Source organism: Acinonyx jubatus, chromosome B4 (assembly GCF_027475565.1).
Source record: "Acinonyx jubatus isolate Ajub_Pintada_27869175 chromosome B4, VMU_Ajub_asm_v1.0, whole genome shotgun sequence".
NCBI classification, from domain to species: domain Eukaryota; kingdom Metazoa; phylum Chordata; class Mammalia; order Carnivora; family Felidae; genus Acinonyx; species Acinonyx jubatus.
In genome coordinates this window covers 54915928-54937843 of record NC_069387.1, presented here as the reverse complement: position 1 = coordinate 54937843, position 21916 = coordinate 54915928, and the positions used below count along the sequence as shown (strand labels likewise).

General features: G+C 38.7%; 1 long non-coding RNA gene across 1 annotated transcript in view; it reads right to left on the bottom strand.

Moving 5' to 3' along the window:
* Nucleotides 1-13831: 13831 nt before the first annotated feature.
* Nucleotides 13832-21916, bottom strand: part of LOC106967969 (uncharacterized) — a 49854-nt gene continuing 41769 nt past the window's right edge. The window contains exon 3 of the long non-coding RNA XR_003412998.2: nucleotides 13832-17562. This is a non-coding gene — a long non-coding RNA (uncharacterized LOC106967969). The remainder of the gene's footprint in view (nucleotides 17563-21916) is intronic.

Here is a 21916-nt window from a genome sequence, read left to right as displayed (position 1 = left end):
GATGATTTGGTTTAAATAATTTAATCAATATGTCAATTGGCCAAAACATATTTCCAGTAACTTTAATTTTCAAATATGATGCCCCACTGAGCAATTTCTCAATATTTATTTATATTATTTTTATTTATTGTTTAAATCATAAAGATTTGGGAAGCTGTATGTTAACTGCAATAAGATCCAGTCTATTCTGAATGATTGTTGTGACTTAAAGTCTTTTCAGATTATTGCACCAAAATGATTAAGGTTTAGGAAGCATTTAAATGGCTTTTTAAAATTCAAGGCAAAAAATGAAACCTAAATGTGAATCAAAAGCTTTGTATTGGGTAGCTAGTCGAAATTTTACAATGATTTTAAAATGTCTTTTAGAACTTCTGAAATGGAAACACAATTAAGACACCTTTTGTGAAGCAGATGAAATGAAATTGGGTGTCAAATGATATCACTGAATGTTAAATTCTGCCAAGTAACCAGTAAAGGGAATTTACATGGGAAATGTTCCTTTAAGTCCTATTTGAAATTATAAACCCTGAAGTAAAAATGATTCTGACCATTATGGGTTAGGTTATATCACTTGTTAATAACAGGTTCTTTACCAAAATTCTCAAATCTCATAAGCTGTAAAAACCAAAAGTTCTTTTTGATGTTTGCCATAGACTAATTGAGTGACAGATTCAGAATTGAAGCAAAATTAAATTACTTATAGTCATTTGTTCCACTTCGTATGAATTCATAAGTTTAAATCAGGTATATTCATTTATTTGCCTTAGGGAGGTTCCCAGACTCTGCTGAAAATATTGTATAAAATTTGCTATCTACTCTCATTTACCTTTCTAAATCTGAAAAATTATGAATTCTAAAACTCATCAAGCCTCATAGATTTCTGATAAGGGGTATTGGGCTTGTAATATGTAAGGTGTTTTTTTTTTTTTTTATCAAGTATACTCTGACTCTAATGTTTTATTTTAACTTAATTCATCTCACAATACTTATAAGAAATGTACAGTGGTTATTTCCATTTTATAGATGGGGAAACTGACACACAGAAAGGTGAACAACTTGCAAAGCTAGTAAGGGGCAAAGCCTAGATTCAAAACATGGCTCCAGTTGGACAGCTGGACTAGCTCAGCTGACTTTTGAATCAGAGGTCAAGGCTTACTTAGCAGATAAGTAAAAAAAGCTAGTTTAATGACTATTCACACTCAGTTTTCTCATTGTAAAATGAGAATATTACTAACTAGCTCATCAGATTATTACTTTGATTAAATAAAACACGTAAATCACTTATGATAATGGCACATAGTGCCTACTAAGTATGTTTGCTATTGTTAATAGTATTGATCAGTTTAAGTCAACCTGAACTATCAATCCCAGGGGGAACCTTGAAATAGTTAGAAACAACTTAGATTTTGCATCAGTAAAAAAAAAATATTTGCTTAGGGATGGGCACCTGGGTGGCTTAGTCAGTTAAGCCTCGGACTCTTGATTTTGGCTCAGGTCATGATCTAATGGTTTGTCAGGAGCATTGACAGTGTGGAGCCTGCCTGAAATTCTCTCTCTCTGCCCTTCTCCCACTGTGTGTGTGTGTGTGTGTGTGTGTGTGTGTGTGTGTGTGTGCGCACTTGTATGTGCTCTTTCTCTCAAAATAAAAAATAAACTTAAAAAAAAAAGAAAGAGGCACCTGGGTGGTTTGGCCAGTTGAACTTTTGACTTCAGCTCAGGTCATAATCTCACAGTTCATCAATCTGATCCCCACATTGGGCTCTCTGCTGTCAGTGCAAAGCCCACTTCAGATCCTCTGCCCCCCTGTCTCTCCACCCCTCTCTTGTTCGTGCTCTCTTTGTCAAAAATAAATAAACATTAAAAAAAAAAGGAAAGAAAATATCTGCTTACACTATGTAGTCTAGGACTATGTGTATAACTTAAAAAAATAATATATTCAAAAGAAACCCATTTGTTCCTTGTGCTATGGTTTGTAAACACAGTGTCTGACACAGAGTAGATAATCCACAAACATTTCTTGAATGAACAGTGTTATAAAGTTATAAAGAGGCAACCTCATGCTTCAAATTATGAAATGTTGATTCTGAGTCCATACAAGACAGATATCATTGAAAGCCTTGGTTGATAATGGTAGATACTAAAATGTTAATGAGTTCATTGACTTACTATAAACAAATAGTAGAGTCCACAGTATATATTTTATTAGAGTTGTGCTGAAGAACATCTTACCATACTTAGCTGGTGAGATGTCCAATAAAGAGAAAAAAGCACAGAGCTTTCCTTCCCATTCTAAGTCTCTCAGGCCACAAACTGGCTAACATCGGGAAAGGGAGACTCTCAGATGAGCAGAACCCAGACCTAGTGGGTCAAACTAGGCTGAAATTTATTTTATTTTATTTTAATGTTTATTTATTTTTGAGACAGAAAGAGAGAGTGTGAGCGAGGGAGGGGCAGAGAGAGAGGAGACACAGGATCCAAAGTAGGCTCCGTGTTGTCAGTGCAAAGTCCGATGTAGGGCTCAAACCCATGAACCGTGAGATGATGACCTGAGCTGAAGTCAGATGCTCAACCAACTGAGCCACCCAGGAACCCCTAAGCTGAATTTTAAATAACCAAATATGACTGGGAAGCTTGGATTCTGACTGAGATGTCATTAAGAGATGAATTGGGACTTTGAGGAGCGTTGAAGTCATTTAAAACAATAGAAGTTTTATATTTATGCTGTACTGAGAGGAGACTGCTTATTAAACGAGTTATGTATATTTTTCTGGCAAAAAAGACTTTGAAAAACCTTTAGAGCCCTTAAAGGTTTTAGAAGCCTATAGGATACTTCAGAATAATTTATAATATATATGAATCACCTGACTTTAGCATTAGTAGCAAATAAATAGTATACCAAGGGTGTTACTTTATTTATTTTACTTATTTTTATCATGCTAGAATTAGCACTTGTGAATTGTGATTAATGATTTATCATTAAAACATAAAATGAAAAGGCACAGGTGCTTGGCTGGCTCAGTTGGTAGAGCACATAACTCTTGGTGTTGGGGTTATGAGTTTGAGCCCTACGTTGGGTGTAGAGATTACTTAAAAATAAAATCTTAAAGGGGCACATGGGTGGCTCAGTCAGTTAAGCATCTGACTTCAGCTCAGGTCATGATCTCATAGTTTGTGAGTTTGAGCCTTGCATTGGGCTCTGTACTGACAGCTCAGAGCCTGGAGCCTGCTCCAGATTCTGTGTCTCCCTCTCTTTCTGCCCCTCCCCTGTTTGTGTTCTATGTCTCTTTCAAAAATAAAAAACATTTAAAAAAATTTTTATGTAAATAAAATCTTTAAAAAAATAAAAATGAAAAGGCAATCTATGGAATGGAACAAAATATTTGCAAACAATATATCTGATAAAGGATTAACATCCAGAGAGCAGACTGGTCATTGCTTGGGTGGTGGGGGGATGAGAGTTAGAGTAAGTGAAGGTAGTAAAAGAGCGTAAACTTCTCGTTGTAAGATGAACAAGTTCTGGGGGTCTAACGTACAGCATGGTGACTTTAGTTAACAAAACTGTATCATATACTTGAAAATTGCTAAGAGTAAATCTTAAAAGTTCTTATTACATACAAAAAAGTAACTATATGCAATGATGCTCTGTTCACTACCTTATGTGTGTTAACTAACCTCATTTCACAATATATATGTATATCAAATCATCATATTTTACACCTTAAACTTACACAGTATTATATGTCAATTATATCTCAGTAAAGCTAGAAAAAAAAAGAAAAGGAAACGTTTGGAACTAGATAGAGATAGTAATTGCCTAACATTGTGAATGTACTAAATGCCACCGAACTGTTCAGGTTTTTTTTTTAATGTTTATTTATTTTTGAGAGAGAGAGAGTGAGAGTGGGGAGGGGCAGAGAGTGAAGGAGACACAGAATCTGAAGCAGGCTCCAGGCTCTGAGCTGTCAGCACAGAGCCCAACGTGGGACTTGAACCCATGACCTGTGAGATCATGACCTGAGCCAAAGTAAGATGCTTAACAGACTGATGCACCCAGGTGCCTCTGTTCATTTTTTTAAATGTTTATTTATTTACACACACACACACACACACACACACACACACACACGAGCAGGAGAGGGCAGAGAGAACGGAGAAAGAGAATCCCTAAGCAGGCTCCATGCTCAGGGAAGAGCCTGACACGAGACTCTAACTCATGAACCATGAGATGACCTGAGCCAAAATCAAGAGTCCGATGCTTAACTTACTGAGCTACCCAGGCACCCCTCACTTGTTCAGTTTTAAATGGTTAATTTCGGGGTGCCTGGGTGGCTCAGTCAGTTGAGCGTCAGACTTCGGCTCAGGTCATGATCTCACAGTCCGTGAGTTCGAGCCCCGCGTCGGGCTTTGTGCTGACAGCTCAGAGCCCGGAGCCTGTTTCAGATTCTGTGTTTCCCTCTCTCTCTGCCCCTCCCCTGTTCCTGCTCTGTCTCTCTCTGTCTCAAAAATAAACATTAAAAAAAAAATTTAAAAAAAATAAATGGTTAATTTTGCTATGTCAATTTAATTTTAATGAAAACAAAGTAAAGACCAGTACAAATGTTGCCTTTAATAAAGTTGCAAATAATATACTTCCATATCATATTATTATACTTATCTGTTTATGGTTCTTTTCCCCTAACTAGGTATATGCTCTGTAAAGATAGGAGCTATATTTAAACATTTTTGTATCACCTACCCAGCACAATGCCTGCCACATAGTAGTCACTTAGAAAATGATTCAATTAATTAAAGAATTTAAAAAGTTACATGTATTTCTCATCATGAAAGTTGAAGTTAAGTTTTGGATGACTAGCACATTTTGGAAAAGTTATTGATGTTCCTGAGCATAAAGTGCTGAATGTGCCAGGTTATTTAGACCTTTTTCATAAGATTACAGGAGATTTACCTAACAGAGCTGATAATTGATTTTATTTTTCACCAAATTGCTGACACTAATATACCTGTTAAAATTATGAAAAACATCTAAATTGTGTTGGCTTTCTAAGGATCACTTTGTTTACTTCAGGCTCTGACAAATTTATTACTGTGAAGTCAATGAACGGTTCTAAGAGATCTTAATTTCCCAGTAAGGTGATAGTGAGCTAGATGGTGGAATATGACCTGAGGCTTGCAATTCTACACGATTGTTTAACTTCTTCAAGTAACTCATTAACTATTTGTACTACGAATATAAAGTGCATGACAATTTTGATATAACTAGACTAAGAAATGTTTTTGGAAATAGGAAATTCTTCATACTTTTATGCTCTAACGGGGCTCTACTTCTTGTGAGTTGTCTTTCATTCACTGAGACATTCCCTCGAAATTTTCCTTTGTGTTTAACTATTCCAACCTTAAATGTGCTGTGGCTAGGGTTGCAAAACTTTCATTTGAACTTTGTTTCGTGATTCACTTCTCATAAGAGTGGGACTTTCAACTTGGCACATACTCAAATATGTGCTTGGAAATATTCTTCAAAGTAATAAATAGTGATACAGTGATTAAAAAACATTGCTAAAAAGCAAATTTAATTTTGTTTAGATGAAAAAAAAATTTTTTAAGGTTTATTCATTTTTCAGAGACAGAGGGAGACAGAGCGTGAGTGGGGGAGGGGCAGAGACAGAGGGAGACACAGAATCTGAGGCAGGCTCCAGGCTCTGAGCTGTCAGCACAGCAGAGCCTGACGCAAGGCTTGAACTCACGGACTGTGAGAGATCATGGCCTGAGCTGAAGTCAGATGCTTAATCGATTGAGCCACCCAGGCACTCCAATTTAGATTTTTTAAAATCTTTGTTTGTATGTTTGTTTGTTTTTGTTTGTTTATGAGAAAGAGAGTGAGAGAACACCATTAGGGGAGGGGCAGAGGAGAGGGAGAGAGAGAATCCCTAGCAGTCTCCAAGCTGTCAGCTCAAAGCCCAACACAGGGCTCAATATCATGAATCGTGAGATTGTGACCTGAGCCAAAATCAAGAGTGGGATGCTTAAGCGACTGAGCCACCCACCGAGGCACCCCTAGTTTAGATTCTTATATGTGATGGCATACCTTTAAGATTTTAAGTAAAATAACATTGGCATTGATATGGTTATTTTCTCAGCTTTATGAGTCTGGCTACATGTCTCCTCCTATCTGTTAACTTGGGTAAATTGTTTAATGTGAACATAAAATTTCCTCAAATACAGGTGAAATATTTTCAGATGTAGTATTAAGTAAAAATCCAGCTTAGCAACAATTTAGACATTTATGTCTGTCTTGTTCATCTTTTGTTTCCTGGCAAAAAAAGAACCTGAACTAATTACTTTACAATTTAAGAGTATTTGGGCTGCCTGGCTGGCCCAGTCATAAGAGTGGACAACTCTTGGTCTCGGAGTTGTGAGTTTAAGCCCCACACTGGGTGTAGAGATTACTTAAAAATAAAATGTTAAGGGGCACCTGGGTGGCTCAGTCACTTAAGCGTCCAGACTTCAGCTCAGGTCATGAACTCACAGTCCGTAGGTTTAAGCCCCATTTTGGGCTCTGTGCTGACTGCTTGGAACCTCTAGCTTGCTTTGGATTTTGTGTCTCCCTCTATCTCTGTGCCCCCCCTCCCCTGGCTTGTATTCTCTCTCTCTCTCTCTCTCTCAAAAATAAACATTTAAAAAAATTTTAATAAATAAAACAAAATCTTAAAAAAAACAATTTAAGAATATTTGAGCTGACCTGCAATTAAAGAATCCTCTTTGTTTTTGATATATAACTATGTTTACCAAACATGGATGAGTTTCTCAATGAAAGAAAGTAATATTTCTGCTGAACTGAGTTCAAATCAGACCCTTATAGAATTGCTATTAATTTGTAATGTCACAAAAATAAATGCAAAAGAATAGTACTCTTTTAATGAGGGTGTGGGTAAATATAACCAGAATATCTTGATCGATTGTACACGCGCCTTCCGGGAACTTATACAACTAACGTTTTTTGAACACTTCTTTATGTCAGCCAGTGTTCTACACACTGTATCACTAATCTTCATAAACACTTTGAGAGAACACCATGATGAGGTATGTAGCTCTCTTCAAGGAGAGATAAACTTTTTATTAAAACTTAACAGTATAAGACAATTGAAATCTATTAAGAGATAATTCCCATTATTTTCTGTTGTGGTTTTTGTAAAGGCTGCTTTTAGGCAACAGGCTTGAGTAATGGAAACTTGAGTAAGGCAAAAGGGCCTATGGCACCCACCCCACCGAACTGAATACAAATAAACACAATAAGCGACTAACCAATAGGCTATTTACATTAAGTCAGTAATCCCCATATTCTCTCACTCCGCCCTCTTAACTTTGGCCCCCCAACACCACCTCATAGCGATGGTGTCTCCTCTGCTGTCCTGCCTGCAGCTCCCCTGTGATGTGTTCAATAAACTTCTACCTCCTTTGGTCTAACTTGGGTGAATCCTTTCCCCGCCAGTGCCTCAGGCCCCCATCCAAAGAGAGCGCCTGGCAGTTGTACAAATGATGTGTAATTCACATTACACATCACAGTTGAACACCGCACCTGATATTCTGCTGTCAGTTCTAGAAGAGAATGAAGAGTATATTTGGAGGAGGTTGAACAGGTTAGTGAAGATTTAGATCTTTTCGTGCTGCTTCAAGGCACAAACAAGATAAAGTAAATAGGAAATGGAAAGAGAGTGTGTGAATGAATGAGGTCCCTTCGCATTGCTAAAAGCACTCAAGGTGAACATTACCAGGGTAGAGAGTTTGTTTTTGTTCTTTTAAAATATATTTCAGTGGTGCCTTGGTGACTCAATAGTTAAGTATTCTACTCCTGATTTCAACTCAGGTCATGATCTCATGATTCTCACGGTTTGAGCCCGGCGTTGAACTCTGCACTGACAGCACAGAGTCTTCTTGAGGTTCTCTCTCTCCCTTTCTCTCTGCCCTCCCCCGCTCCTTCTCACACCCTCTCTCTCTCAAATAAATAAACTTATAAAAAAAAACTTAAAAAAATAAAAATAAAATATATTTCAAAAAATATATAAAACAGCTTTACCAAAAAATTAGGGGAAACTAGGGAAAGATAGGGAGGAACGGAAGAAGGGAGGGAGGAGAACAGAAGGGGGGAAAGAAGGAGAGAGAGAATAGAAAAAAACATAAGGGATAATCTATCAAAATTACTTTAAGAGGGGGCGCCTGGGTGGCTCAGTCTGTTAAGCAACTGACTTCACCTCAGGCCATGATCTGGTGGTTCACGGGTTCGAGCCCCACATCAGGCTCTGTGCTGACAGCTCAGAGTCTGGAGCCTGCTTCAGTTTCTGTGTCTCCTTCTCTCTCTGTTCCTCCCCTCCACATTCTGTCTCTCTCTCTGTCTCTCAAAAATAAATGAACGTCAAAAAAAATTTTTTAAAAATTACTTTAAGAAGAAAATGCAAAGTAATCTAAGATGTAGCCTCCAGGACACAGGGGTGCAATACAACTCCTGGATCCAGTAGTCCTAGACAGACCAGGTTCAGCCACTTGCTGCCCACAGAACCCAAAGGTACAGAGAGAAGTGGTGGTGAAATAAGAAAGGAATTTATTTCAGTAAGGCCAACAAGACGGTGGACTAATGTCCAAAGTGCTGAAAATACTTCCAGGTTTATATTTTTAAAATGTGGGACACAGGTCGGTGGGTATATTCTGGGAGGCAGTAAAGGTCAGGTCATCATTTTCATGGGTAGCGTCTTGCTGGCCCAGGGTAGTCCTCAAGGGGATACTTGCCCACAGGGTCTTTTGCCTGACTTAAGAGATAAGCTGAAAAGAAGAACTTAATCAGTTAGAAAGTTTGAGGTCAAAATGGAAGGAGGTAGTCTTCTTTCAAAGATGATAGTCATTATTATTTTTATTATTTATTTATTTATTTATTTATTTATTTATTTATTTATTTATTTTGAGTAGGCTCTTTACTGGACATGGGGCTAGAACTTACAACCCTGAGATCAAGACCTGAACTGAGATCAATAATCGGATGCTTAACCAACTTAGCCACCCAGATGCCCTGATAGCTATTATTTTCTGATGAGAATAGGAAAGTTTGTCCAATCTTATGATTTGGCAAGCATAATAAAAGTCATTGAAACAATTACATGAAAAAAGACACTAACAAATAAAACACCCAGGGACCACCATCTTCCAGCAATTTGCCAAAATGACTAACACAAAAGGAAAGAGAAAGAGTACCTGATACCTTCTTTAGGCCTTTTAGAAAACCCGGAGTGCTTCCTTTGGCCACATATATGAGAATCTGCAAGAAAGATAATATTGTAGACATCAAGGGAATGGGCACTGTTCAAAAAGGAATGCCCCACAAATGTTATGGTGGCAAAACTGGAAGAACCTACAGTGTTAGCCAGCATGCTGTTGGCTGGCACTGTTGTAACACACAAGTTAAGGGCAAGATTCTTGCCAATAGAATTAATGTATGTATTAAGTGTGTTAAGCACACAAAGAGCAGAGATAGCTTCCTGAAGGGAATGATCAGAAAAAGAAGGAAAATGAAGAGAAAGATACTTGGGTTCAACTGAAGCACCAGCCTGCTCTACCCAGAGAAACACACTTCATGAGAGCCGATTGAAAGGAGTCTAAGCTGCCAGACCCATTCCCTATGAATTCATGGCATAATGAATTCATGGCATAAGTGTAGAAAAAATAAAAGACCTCAAGACTATAAAAAAAAAAAAAGGGAGGAAGGAAGGAAGAAAGTAAGCATGCAGTGTTGATGAAGGCATATATGATGACTGTTCTTAAAAAACATCTAGTGGGAGTGTGTATAAGTTGATACATTTAAACAAAAAAACCCAATTTGACAGTATAAAACATTTATAATTTTCATTCTGTAATTCTATTTCTGTGCATCTATGCTAGTGAAATATCTTAAACAGGAAAGAAGCCATGAGTACAAATATATTCATCACAGTGGTTTTTAAGTAGTAGAAAAATGGAAATAATATGAACACAGTTATAGAAGAATGGTATATTAACTCGAATATATGCACTTGGTAGAAACTTATGCTTTCATCAAAAAGGAATTTTCAAATAAGATGTGCCAGTGTAGAAATATATTTGTTGATGAATGGAGACATTCTCAAAGAAGTATAGTTCAAATAGCCAAAATATTAAAAAAAATTGTTTAATGTTTATTTATATTTGAGAGAGAGAGTGCGTGAGCAGGGGACGGGCTGAGAGAGACAGAGACAGAACCTGAAGCAGGATCCAGGCTCTGAGCTGTCAGCACAGAGCCTGATGTGGAGCTTAAACCCATGATCTATGAGATCATGACCTGAGCCAAAGTCGGAGACCTAACCAACTGAACCACTCAGGTACCCCAACAGCCAAAATATTTTTGAGGGGATTCTAACAATTAACTTGTCTCTCATCTAAAATTGTTAATAAACTTCTATTCATATACCCACCAACACTTCCCACATCTCTTTTTCTCTTCTTTCAATTTTCCGTAAACCCACATTATTCTGGAGCCCCTTACTGACAAACCACAATCAATATTCTCTTTCCCTTTTCTCAACTGCTTTCCCTTTTTCCATCCCCAATTTGTCACTTGTTTTTTAAATGACTCTAAGTCAATTTGCTTTTTTTTTCCTCACCCCTTTCCAATCTTGAATTTTGCATCTCACAAGTCCTTCATTTCAGTCTGGCAGAGTGATCTTTCTGGAGGAAAAACATGGGAAGCTGGAATGGTTTAAAAAAAAAAAAAAAAAAGCAGGGGCACCTGGGTGGCCAGGTTGGTTGAGTGTCTGACTCTTGATTTTGGCTCAGGTCATGATCTCACGGTTCATGGGATCCTGTCCCACATCAGGCTCTGAGGTGACAGCACACAGCCTGCTTGGGCTTCTCTCTCTCTCCCTTTCTCTCTGCCTTTCCCCCAAACCCAAGTAAATAAGCTTAATTAAAAAAAAAAAAAAAGCAGTCAGCATTTTCACTCCAAGTTTTGGCAGAGGGAAGGTCATTCCTACATTAAGAATTTTTTTTCTCCTGTTCAATTATGAACAGGCTAACAGAATTTTAAATACCAAATATTGCAACTTGGTATTCAATTATTATTACCAAACCAGGTTTTTATTTCCATGCATCAACTTACCCATACTCCCACTGGAAATTCATCATCTATATCTTCATCAACATTGGGTATTTTATTTCTTCACATCTTTTTTTCGTGTGAAACTAAGAACAATTATTCTAAGATACTGATACAAACTTATAAATAGTAACATAAATGGAAGTGTTAAAATAAAAAGGACTTCAAAGATGTCCCAGAGGGAAGGGCCAGGATTTTGCTGTAAAAATAAAAACTTCTATTTGAACTGTGTCCTAGGATCCTGCCAATCACTTGATGGATTACATAAGTATGATTCACATATATCCTAGTTACACTGAGAGGCCAGAGTACCCAGTGGCCAGTTGTTAATAAGGAATAGGTCAAGAGGAAGGAAAACAGAAGTAGGGCTTAAAAGTACTTAAAACTGCTTCCTTGTTTTTGTTTTTTTTTTTTAATTTCCATTTCTAAGTATAATGATATTACTAGAGCCCTGCTGCTCGCTTTGATTAAATGAGAAAAGATTAATTACTGCACTTTGTACCTCACTAGATACTTCCTGTAATATCCTGTTTTCTGTTAACTACTTGATAATTCAATTAAAAATCAGAAGAATTATAAGTAGGTGAGATGAAGTCTCATGAGGTCTTGGATTTACTTCAAAATACTTTAGCAACAAAAAGAAAGAAAAAGAGGGTAGATGAAACCAGTGTGGCAAAACAATTATCATTTTTACATTTGGGTGCTGCATGTATTAATTAGGGTTCAGTGTATCAGTGTCTTCACTTTTGTGAGTATTAGGAATTTTTCATAATAAGATTAAAATCAATAGTTACATTGAAGGCAATCAAGCAAGATTTTAGCTTTTTTTTTTTTTTTTTTAAGTTTACCTATTTAGGGGAGCCTGGGTGGCTCAGTCGATTGAGCCTCCGACTTCAGCTCAGGTCATGATCTCACAGCTGGTGAGTTCAAGCCCCGCATTGGGCTCTGTGCTGACGGCTGGGAGCCTGGAGCCTGTTCGGATCCTGTGTCTCCCTCTCTCTCTGCCCCTAACCTGCTCACAGTCTGTCTCTGTCTCTCTCAAAAATAAATAAACATTTAAAAAAAAAAGTTTACTTATTTATTTTGAGAGACAGCAAGTGAGAGCAAGTGGGGTAGGGGCAGAGAGAGAAGGAGAGAGAGAATCCCAACCAGGCTCCTTGTTGTTAGTGCAGGGCCCAACGTGGGGCTCGATTTCACAAATTGTGAGATCATGACCTGAGCCGAAATCAAGATGCTTAACCAACTGAGCCACCCAGGCTCCCCAAGCTCTTCACTTTAAAAAATAAAGTTTCATAACAGGAACCCATGGGGGAGGGGAAGAAAAAAAAATGAGGTTAGAATGGGAGAGAGCCAAAGCATAAGAGACTCTTAAAAACTGAGAACAGGGGCGCCTGGGTGGCGCAGTCGGTTAAGCGTCCGACTTCAGCCAGGTCACGATCTCGCGGTCCGGGTGTTCGAGCCCTGCGTCAGGCTCTTGGCTGATGGCTCAGAGCCTGGAGCCTGTTTCCGATTCTGTGTCTCCCTCTCTCTCTGCCCCTCCCCCGTTCATGCTCTGTCTCTCTCTGTCCCAAAAATAAATAAACATTGAAAAAAAATTAAAAAAAAAACTGAGAACAAACTGAGGGCTGATGGGGGGGGGGGGAGGGGAGGGAGGGGGGAGGGGGGAGGGGGGAGGGGGGGGAGGGGGAGGGGGGAGGGGAGGGGGAGGGGGGGGGAGGGAGGGAGGGGGGAGGGGGGGGGAGGGGGGAGGGGGGGGGGAGGGGGGGGAGGGGGGGGGGGAGGGGGGGAGGGGGGAGGGGGGGAGGGGGGGAGGGGGGAGGGGGGAGGGGGGGGAGGGGGGAGGGGGAGGGGGGGAGGGGGGAGGGGGGAGGGGGGGAGGGGGGAGGGGGAGGGGGGGAGGGGGGAGGGAGGGGAGGGGGGGAGGGAGGGTGGGAGGGAGGGAGGGGAGGGAGGGTGATGGGTATTGAGGAGGGCACCTGTTGGGATGAGCACTGGGTGTTGTATGGAAACCAATTTGACAATAAATTTCATATATTAAAAAAAATAAAGAATCAAGTTTCATATTTTGCCAATGAAGAGGTTTTTGGTTGCATCTTGATTTATCCAGAATAGTATTAAAAATTTCTGATACCTGAAAACTTTCTAAGTAATCAAAGACAAAAAAAACAAAAACCAAAAAAAAAAAAAACCCATATGCAATGACAATGATAAATATCAGATTCAAGACATTCTGACATTCGATATACTAAACAGTAACACCGATTGGTACTTGTCACAACTACAAAGTCCAAATACTCCTTGATACCCAGATACTAGCTCTTTCCCACCTCCCACCACACTCCTCCTCTTCTTGCTTGTGTGCTTTAGTCTCGGATTTACCCTTAAACACCCTGTTCCTTTACTTCATTGTTCTCATTGATCTACTTGGATGGAAAATAAGCTACATAATATCCACGAGAAAAAGACTCTTGGATCAAAAAAGAATTTTAAAAGAACTAGGACAAATAATAAGAGTGGTGGTAACTAAAGAGAGAAGACAAAGGAACTAAAATGTTTTGAGACCTCTTCTATGGACCAAGGAGATATTACGGATATTTTACATATAGCAGAGTGAGATACGTTTTGATATTGTTTGCAAGAAAAGTCACTAGAATGGCCCTATTCTGCTTTTTTTTTTTAACATTTATTTATTTTTGAGACACAGTGAGACAGAGCACGAGTGGGGAGGGGCAGAGAGACGGGGGGACACAGAATCCACAGCAGGCTCAAGACGGCAAGCGGTCAGCACAGAGCCAGATGTGGGGCTAGAACCCAGGAACCGTGAGATCATGACCTGAGCCGAAGTCGGACGCTTAACCGACTGAGCCACGCTGGCGCCCCTCTTTTTTTTTTAATGTTTATTTATATTTGAGAGAGTGACAGTGTGTGAGTAGGGGACAGGCAGAGAGTGATGGAGGGGGAATCGGAAGCAGGCTGGTTTTGTCCAGTTTTTCATGCCAAAATGGTATTCTTTGACACTGTCCTCTTTCCTAAACTCCCTGCATCAAAGTTATCTTACAAAGTCATGTTGAGTTTTATTTTTGAATATATTTCTCTTTTTTTTTAATTTTTAATTAATTTATTTTTAATATATTTTTTAATGTTTTATTTATTTTTGAGAGACACAGAGAGCGAGAGCAGGGGAGAGCCAGAAGGAGAGGGAGACACAGAATCTGAAGCAGGCTCCAGGCTCTGGGCTGTCAGCACAGAGCCCTAGGCAGGGCTCAAACCCAAGAACCTCAAGATCATGACCCGAGCCCAAGTTGGACACTTAACAGACTGAGCCATGCAGGTGCCACATTGAATGGCCCTATTCTTTATACAAATGTCAGGCAGGCAGAAATCTTTAAAGAGCAGAGCAAATATCTTTCATTGCTCCATCAGATCTGTCACTCACTGTGACTCCTGAAATGTAAAGCTGGTTACCCACAGGGTGGAAGTAGATGAATTTGTATAAGGCGCTCGGGGACTTCTGTGAGAGAATACATCCTAAATATCCTCTCTGAGGATATCCTACATCCTCCTCTCTGAGATGCAGAATTAGAGAATGGTTCTGGAGTGGAGAAGGCGGGCTTCATTCATTCAAGGGCCAGTGGTAGGGATAGGCAGCACGTCTCCTAAAGTAAAATTAATGTAGAGGGGAGCCTGGGTGGCTCAGTCGGTTGAGCATCAACTTAGGCTCAGGTCATGATCTCCCAGTTCATGAGTTCGGGCCCCACATCTGGCTCACTGCTGTCAGTGCAGAGCTCACTTCAGATCCTCTGCCCAACCCCCTCTGCCCCTCCCCAACTTGTGTGCATGCATGTGTGCTCTCTCTCCCTCTCTCTCTCTCTCTCTCTCTCTCAAAAATACATAAACATTAAAAAAATTAATGTAGAGAAAGAAGTTGATCTGGACTGGTAGCTCTAACTCATGACACATAAATAATACAGAAGTAAGTAGAGTAAGGGGCACTTGGCATCCAACCCACATTGCATGCAGAGCTTACTTAAAAAGTCTTGGGGTGCCTGGGTGGTTCAGTCCATTAAGCGGCTGACTCTTGATTTTGACTCGGGTGGTTATCTCACAGTTTATGAGTTTGAGCCCCACGTCCAGCTCCATGCTGACTAAGCCTGCCTGGGATCCCCTTGCTCTCTGCCCCTCTACCCTCCCCTTCTCAAAAATAAATAAGTAAAAATTTTTTAAAAACTTAAAGAAGTAGAGTAAGAAACATATTTATACTGTTTTCACATAAAGAATTAATTGATCATTAACATCCTCCCCTCAAGCAAGACAAAACTTTTACCTCACTTTGGATTTTCCCATCCTTCATCTTCTACTGCATTGAAATTATCTGGCAATTCAGTTCTAAATTATTTTTTTACACCATATCTCTACTTAACTGGGAAAATTACCTATGTATAAAATAAAATAAAATAGTGTTGCTTATATTTTAAAAATAAAGGAAAATAATTTGAAATATATTGTAGTGGACAAAGCAAGAGGTATTCAAATCTCATACACTCTGCTCTATGGCCCCTGACTTCCTCTTCCTAAACCCTGACTTGGTTCCACCTTGCTCCCTTCTCTGAACAGTTCTCACCCTTTATTTCCCACCCAGGGCCTCATTTTCCCCTTGAAATCTCACCAAGCATCTTACTTCACAGAGATGTTTTTCTGCCTCTGAATTCCTATTATATTTACCATTCGTTGTCATACTCTATTGTTACATTTTAAGTGAATAAACTAAAATGGAACTTATTTGAGAGCAGTGACTGTTCTAGATCTCTCTGTACTCTTCAAGGGACTTAATGTGGTATTTTATTTTTTAATTTTTTTAATGTGGTATTTTAGATCTCGGCTGAACATTAGACTAAAACTCTAATTTGGTCAGAACACACGAGTTCCTCCCCTATCTCTCCTTGGTTCTTTTTAGCTTAGTAACCGTCATGGACCACTGAATGTGAATCTTAGGGCTTTTATTGGTCTACCTAGCAACCAGGAAGGTTCCCAAGGATACAAACTCTGAAGACATACGCTTTTGATATGGTAATGAATGAAACTAAGGGGGTAGTCCTAAAACAGTACATTTCCATATAAACTGAAATCATACGTCAATATTAGAACTACTGTATAATTAACTGTGGCTTTATGGTCTCAGTAGGAGCTATTATTGCCCTCTTTATAATCAAACATTTTATTTTAGTCGCATCAAGCAAACATCTCTAACTTTTTAAAAATGAAATAATGAGAACTTACTAGAAGAGTACCAAGAACAACATTACAACCAATCATGTTCACATAATCCAGATTTAGCAAATTCAGTCATATTTCCTAAGGAATAAAACATTATAGAGATGAAATCCTCTTGCCTTGTTTGCCTTTATCTTTCCCCAGAAGAACAGCTATCCCGAAATTGATATGTATATGTATATATGTATATTCTTCCTATCCATGTTTTTATATATTTTACCATACTTGTATGTATCCATTAATACTGTATAATATTATTTTGTACGCTTACAAATATTACACAAATGTTATACATAGTATTCTGCACACTGCTTTTTCATTAAAAATTATCTGAGATTTAAACATGCATATATATGCAATGGATTCAATCCAATTGCTGCAAAGGAATCCATACAGTGAATAATATAGTTTGCTTATCTACTCTCTTATTGAAAAGCATTTAGATTATTTCTAGTTTTGGGGAGGGCACCTGGTGGCTGGCTCAGTCCATAGAGCTTAGGACTTTTGATCACAGGGTGATGAGTTTGAGGCTCATGGTGGGCATAGAGCTTACTTTAAAAAAAAAAAAGATTACTTGCATTTTTTAAAAAATTAAACTAAAAGGGCAGCAGTGAAGACCTTTGTACATGACTTGACATGTGGGAGAATCCTTTTAGTGTAAATATTTGAACATGAAATAATGTTAACATGATAAATTGTTACAGATTTTCTGATGTTAGATAGACCATGCTTATAGTCATGGAATAAACCTTATCTGGTCATGATTTTTTTCAAGTTTTATTTATGACTCTGGGTCTACATTCATAAGTGAGATTTGTCTATGATGTTATTTTCTTATAGTGTTCCTTACTTTTGTTACCAAGGTTATAGAGCCTTCTAAAATACTTTGAATACTTTGAATACTCTTGCTATTTCTAAAACAGCTTGATTACAACAGAATTTTTCTCACATTCAAAAAACACGGAAGGGGTGCCTGAGGGACTCAGTCAGTTAAGCAGCCAGCTTCATTCAGCTCAGGTCATGATCTCAGGGTTCATGGGTTCAAGCCCTGTATCAGGCTGTCTGCTGTCAGCACAGAGCCCACTTCAGATCCTCGGTTCCAGTCTCTCTCTGCCCCCCTGCCCCCAGCTCACACTCTGTCTCTGAAAAATAAATAAACATTAAAAAATAAAATAAAATAAAATAAAATAAAATAAAATAAAACATAAAAAATAAAAAACTGAGGTATTCTTTGTTGATATTTTAGATTTTTCAAATGCTTTACTTTTTAAAAATTATTTTTAATATTTATTTATTTTTGAGAAAGAGAGAGAGCACAAGCAGGCGAGGGGCTGAGAAAGGGGCACAGAGGTCCAAAGTGGGCTCTGTGCTGACAGCACAGATCCTGATGTGAGGCTAAAATTCACGAAGTGGGAGATCACGACCTGAGCCAAAGTTGAACATTCAACTGACTGAGCCACCCAGGCACCCCCATTTTATTTACTTTTTTATTTATTTTATTTATTTTGAGACAGAGAGAAAAAGAGAGAGAGGGAGAGAGAGAATCCTAAGCAGGCTCCTCACTGTCAGCACAGAGCCCAAAGCAGGGCTTGAACGTAGGAACCATAAGATGGAACTTCCACAAAACCCTGCAAATGATGAGGTTTGGGGAACTCCCAAGTTGGTGAATACATCCACATGTTACGAGGGTGGTACACCCAGCTCCACAGGCTCGTGGGTTCAGTACTCTTCTGGACCTCACCCTTGTACTTCTTCATCAGGCTATTCATTTGTATCTCTTATAATAAACTGTAATAGCAAGTAAAGCATTTTCTTGGGTTCTGCAAGTTGTTCTAGCAAATTGTTGAACCTGAGTCGGGTGGGCTTGAGGGAACCCCGGTATTTGTAGCCAAGTTAGAAGTGTGGCTAACCTGGGACCTGATACTTGTGACTGGCATCTGAAGTGAGATCCCCCTTAGGGGCACCTGGGCGGCTCAGTCGGTTAAGCGTTTGATTTCAGCTCAGGTCATGATCTCGCAGTTTGTGAGTTCAAGTCCTGCATTGGGCTTTGTGCTGACACCTCAGAGCCTGGAGCCCATTTCGAATTCTGGGTCTCCCTCTCTCTCTGCCCCAATTCCGCTCATGCTCTGTCTCTCCTTCAAAAATAAATACTTAAAAAAAAAAAGAAGAAGAAGTGTGATCACTCCTGTGAGACTGATCACTTAAATCTGTGGAGTTTGACATTAGGACCGGGTAATTAGTGTCTACCTTGAATTGAATTGTAATACACTTAGTTGATGCAGAGTTGGAGAAATTGTATTGGGAAAGATACCATGTATTGGTGTCAGGAGGAAAAAAATCTCTTGCCATCACTGTGGGTTTGCATTCTATTTTAGTTACAATCAGTGGTATCCTGGAGCCAAATTATACTGGTTCAGAAGAGTCGTTTATTAACCTCCATGAAATTTGTGGGCTGATTGTTAACTACAATAATACACACACACACTCCACAAATGGGTAGCATGTTTTATGTGCTATTTTGACCTTGCTTTTTAAATTAATGATATATCTTGAATATTATTCTAATATCAGTAGAATATTTTTGTTACAGGGGTACTGCATTTTTTTTCTTTTAAGATGATCTAGTTTTGCTTTCACTATGATGGGCCTTGGTGTAGATTATTTTATTTTTATTTTACAGTATTTTATTTTGAACTTTGGTATATATCCTGATTTTCAAGATTCATGACTTTTTTCATTTCTAGGCTATCCTGCTTATTATCTCTTCAAACACTAGTCCCAGTATACTGTCTTTCTGAAACTCCTCCAATTCCTTATTATGCCATTTAACCGCATAAACATCAAAATTTCAGGTGTATTATTTTATATTTTCTAGCCACATCTATGCCTGTGTATTTAGGGCAAACTTTTATTTAAAAGACACCCCAACATACAATGACTTAAAATGTTGTTATTTAGTGTGCTCTTAGGTAACAATCCTGAGGTGACTGAACCGAGTTTCCTGCAGGTTCTGGGGTAAACAGTCATTAAACGAATCTTATACTTTCCATCCTGTGTCTCCACCATTGCCTGGGGCAAGAGTTCTTTTTTTTTTTTGTTTTGTTTTTTGACTGAAAAATAATTGTATACAATATTGTATTAGTTTCAGGTTAGGGCAATAGTTCTTAACCATTTTTGCGCTATAAACTCCTCTGGCACTCTATTCAAGCATACAGACCAACTCTCAAAATGATACATAAATAAAATACATTTTTTTAATGCATAAAATGAAATACATTTAGATATAAAGGAAAGAAATTCGAGCGTCTGGGTGGCTCAGGCGGTTAAGCATCTGACTCTTGGTTTTGGCTCAGGTCATGATCTCAGGGTTCATGGGTTGGAGCCCCTCTGCGCTGATAGTGCAGAGCCTGCGTGGTACTCTCTCTCTCTCTTTCTCTCTCTCTCTCTCTCTCTCTCTCCCTCTGTCTGCCCCCTCCCACCCGTGCTGTCTCTGTGTCTCTCAAACTAAATAAATAAATTTTTTTAAAAAAGTTTAAAAAGAAGTTAAAAAAAATAAAGGAAACAAGGGCGCCGGGGTGGCTCAGTCGGTTAAGCGTCTAACTTTGGCTCAGGTCATGATCTCACGGTTTGTTAGTTGGAGCCCCACATCAGGCTCTCTGCTGTCCACGTAGAGCCTGCTTCAGGTCCTCTGTCTGCCTCTCTCTCTGCCCCTCCCCGACTTGCACACTCACTCTCTCAAAAATAAATAAATAAAAACATGTAAAAAAATAAAGGGAATAAATTACACCAGATTACAGTTATCAAAATAGTTTTCTAAATACTGATATAATAATAAATATACTTAATTCATTAAGCATCATAATCTAACAATGATCTAATAACCACCATAACCTTGAAGTACGGTTGAGCATAAATGATATTTAGAGAGATCTGAAAAAATTGTAATGTGATATGAAAATATTTTTGGGGTGGAAAATTCATAGGTATTGCTAATACTACAGTGTGGTTTGCTGTTTACATTCATAATTAAAGAAAATATTAATTTCAGCTAGAAGCTAGTGAAGACAAGGATATAATATTTTCCCATTCAAGTTCATGAACCTGAGATTAAGAACCCCTGCACTTAGGTGTCTCTTTGGCTTGAAGCTGAGTCCTAGGCAGTGTTCTCACTTACAAAAAGGGGAAGAACTTGAAAAAATGCACACTCCACGTTTTAAAGTTCTGTTCTGAATGTGGCATATAATACTTCTGCTCAATAGGACTTAGTCAATGGAGGCATCCAGCTACAACATAAGCTGGGAAGCAGTCTTTAACTGGCAGCCACATTTCCAAATATAACTGTATTACATAATAAATTAGCAACTGGCAATCTCCTTCATGCTCTTATAAGAAAAAATAATTTCTACAATTTTTTTAACGTTTATTTTTTGAGACAGACAGAGAGTGAGTGGGGGAGGGGCAGAGAGAGAGGGAGACAGAATCTGAAGTAGGCTTGAGCTGTCAGCACAGAGCCCCATGAGCTGCTGGAACTCACCAACTATGAGATCATGACCAGAGCGGAAGTCAGATGCTCGACTGACTGAACCACCCAGGCACCGCAATTTTTACAAGTTTTAACTTATGAACAGATATATCAGACAGTGGGTTTCCATGAGCATTTCCTAATGTATAAACTTGATAAGTATTTTCAGCATTTTTATATGTTTTAGTTAGATGAAATGTATTTTTAAATTGCAAACAGGGAATACAAAAAACAAAAACAACAACAAATAAATAAATTGCAAACAGGGAATTAGCTCACCACAAAGCTGTGAATTAGGTAAAATTTATTTCTGTCTTTACAACATTCTCATTTCTTTTTCTTTTAAGAGAGAGAGCATGCATGTGGGGGGGGGAGGGGCAGAGGAAGAGGGAGAGAGAGAACCTTAAGCAGGCTACATGCCCAGTGCAGAGCCCCACACAGGGCTCAGTCTCACAACTGTGAGATCATGACCTGAGCCGAAATCAAGAGTTGGACGCTTAACTGACTGAGCCACCCAGATACCCCTAGGACACTCTCATTTCTATCCATTTTTAAAACATCCTCTCCTCTTCTCTCCCATTTGATGAACCTGCATCTTTCAGCCTTTATTTCCATTTTTATTTTGAAAATTTTCAAACATACAGGAAAGGTGAAAAAATACTACAATACCTATACACCCTCCATGTAGATTAAAAAATTTTTAATTATTAACATTTGCTTAATCTCTATTTTATTTATATATATGTTTGTCACAAGCACATTATGAGTGCACAGACATGAGTTGTGTCTTTCCACAGTGTTAGCTTTATTCAATCACAAAACAAGGCTAACATAATTGTAAAGCAGGTCCAAGATTCCAAACTCAATGCCATTTTGTTACACATTTAACTTGGTTTCATACATATCACACAAAGTAAAGCACACTACAAACAAGATACAGCAAGAGGTGAGAAGTTGAGAAACCCAACTCAAAG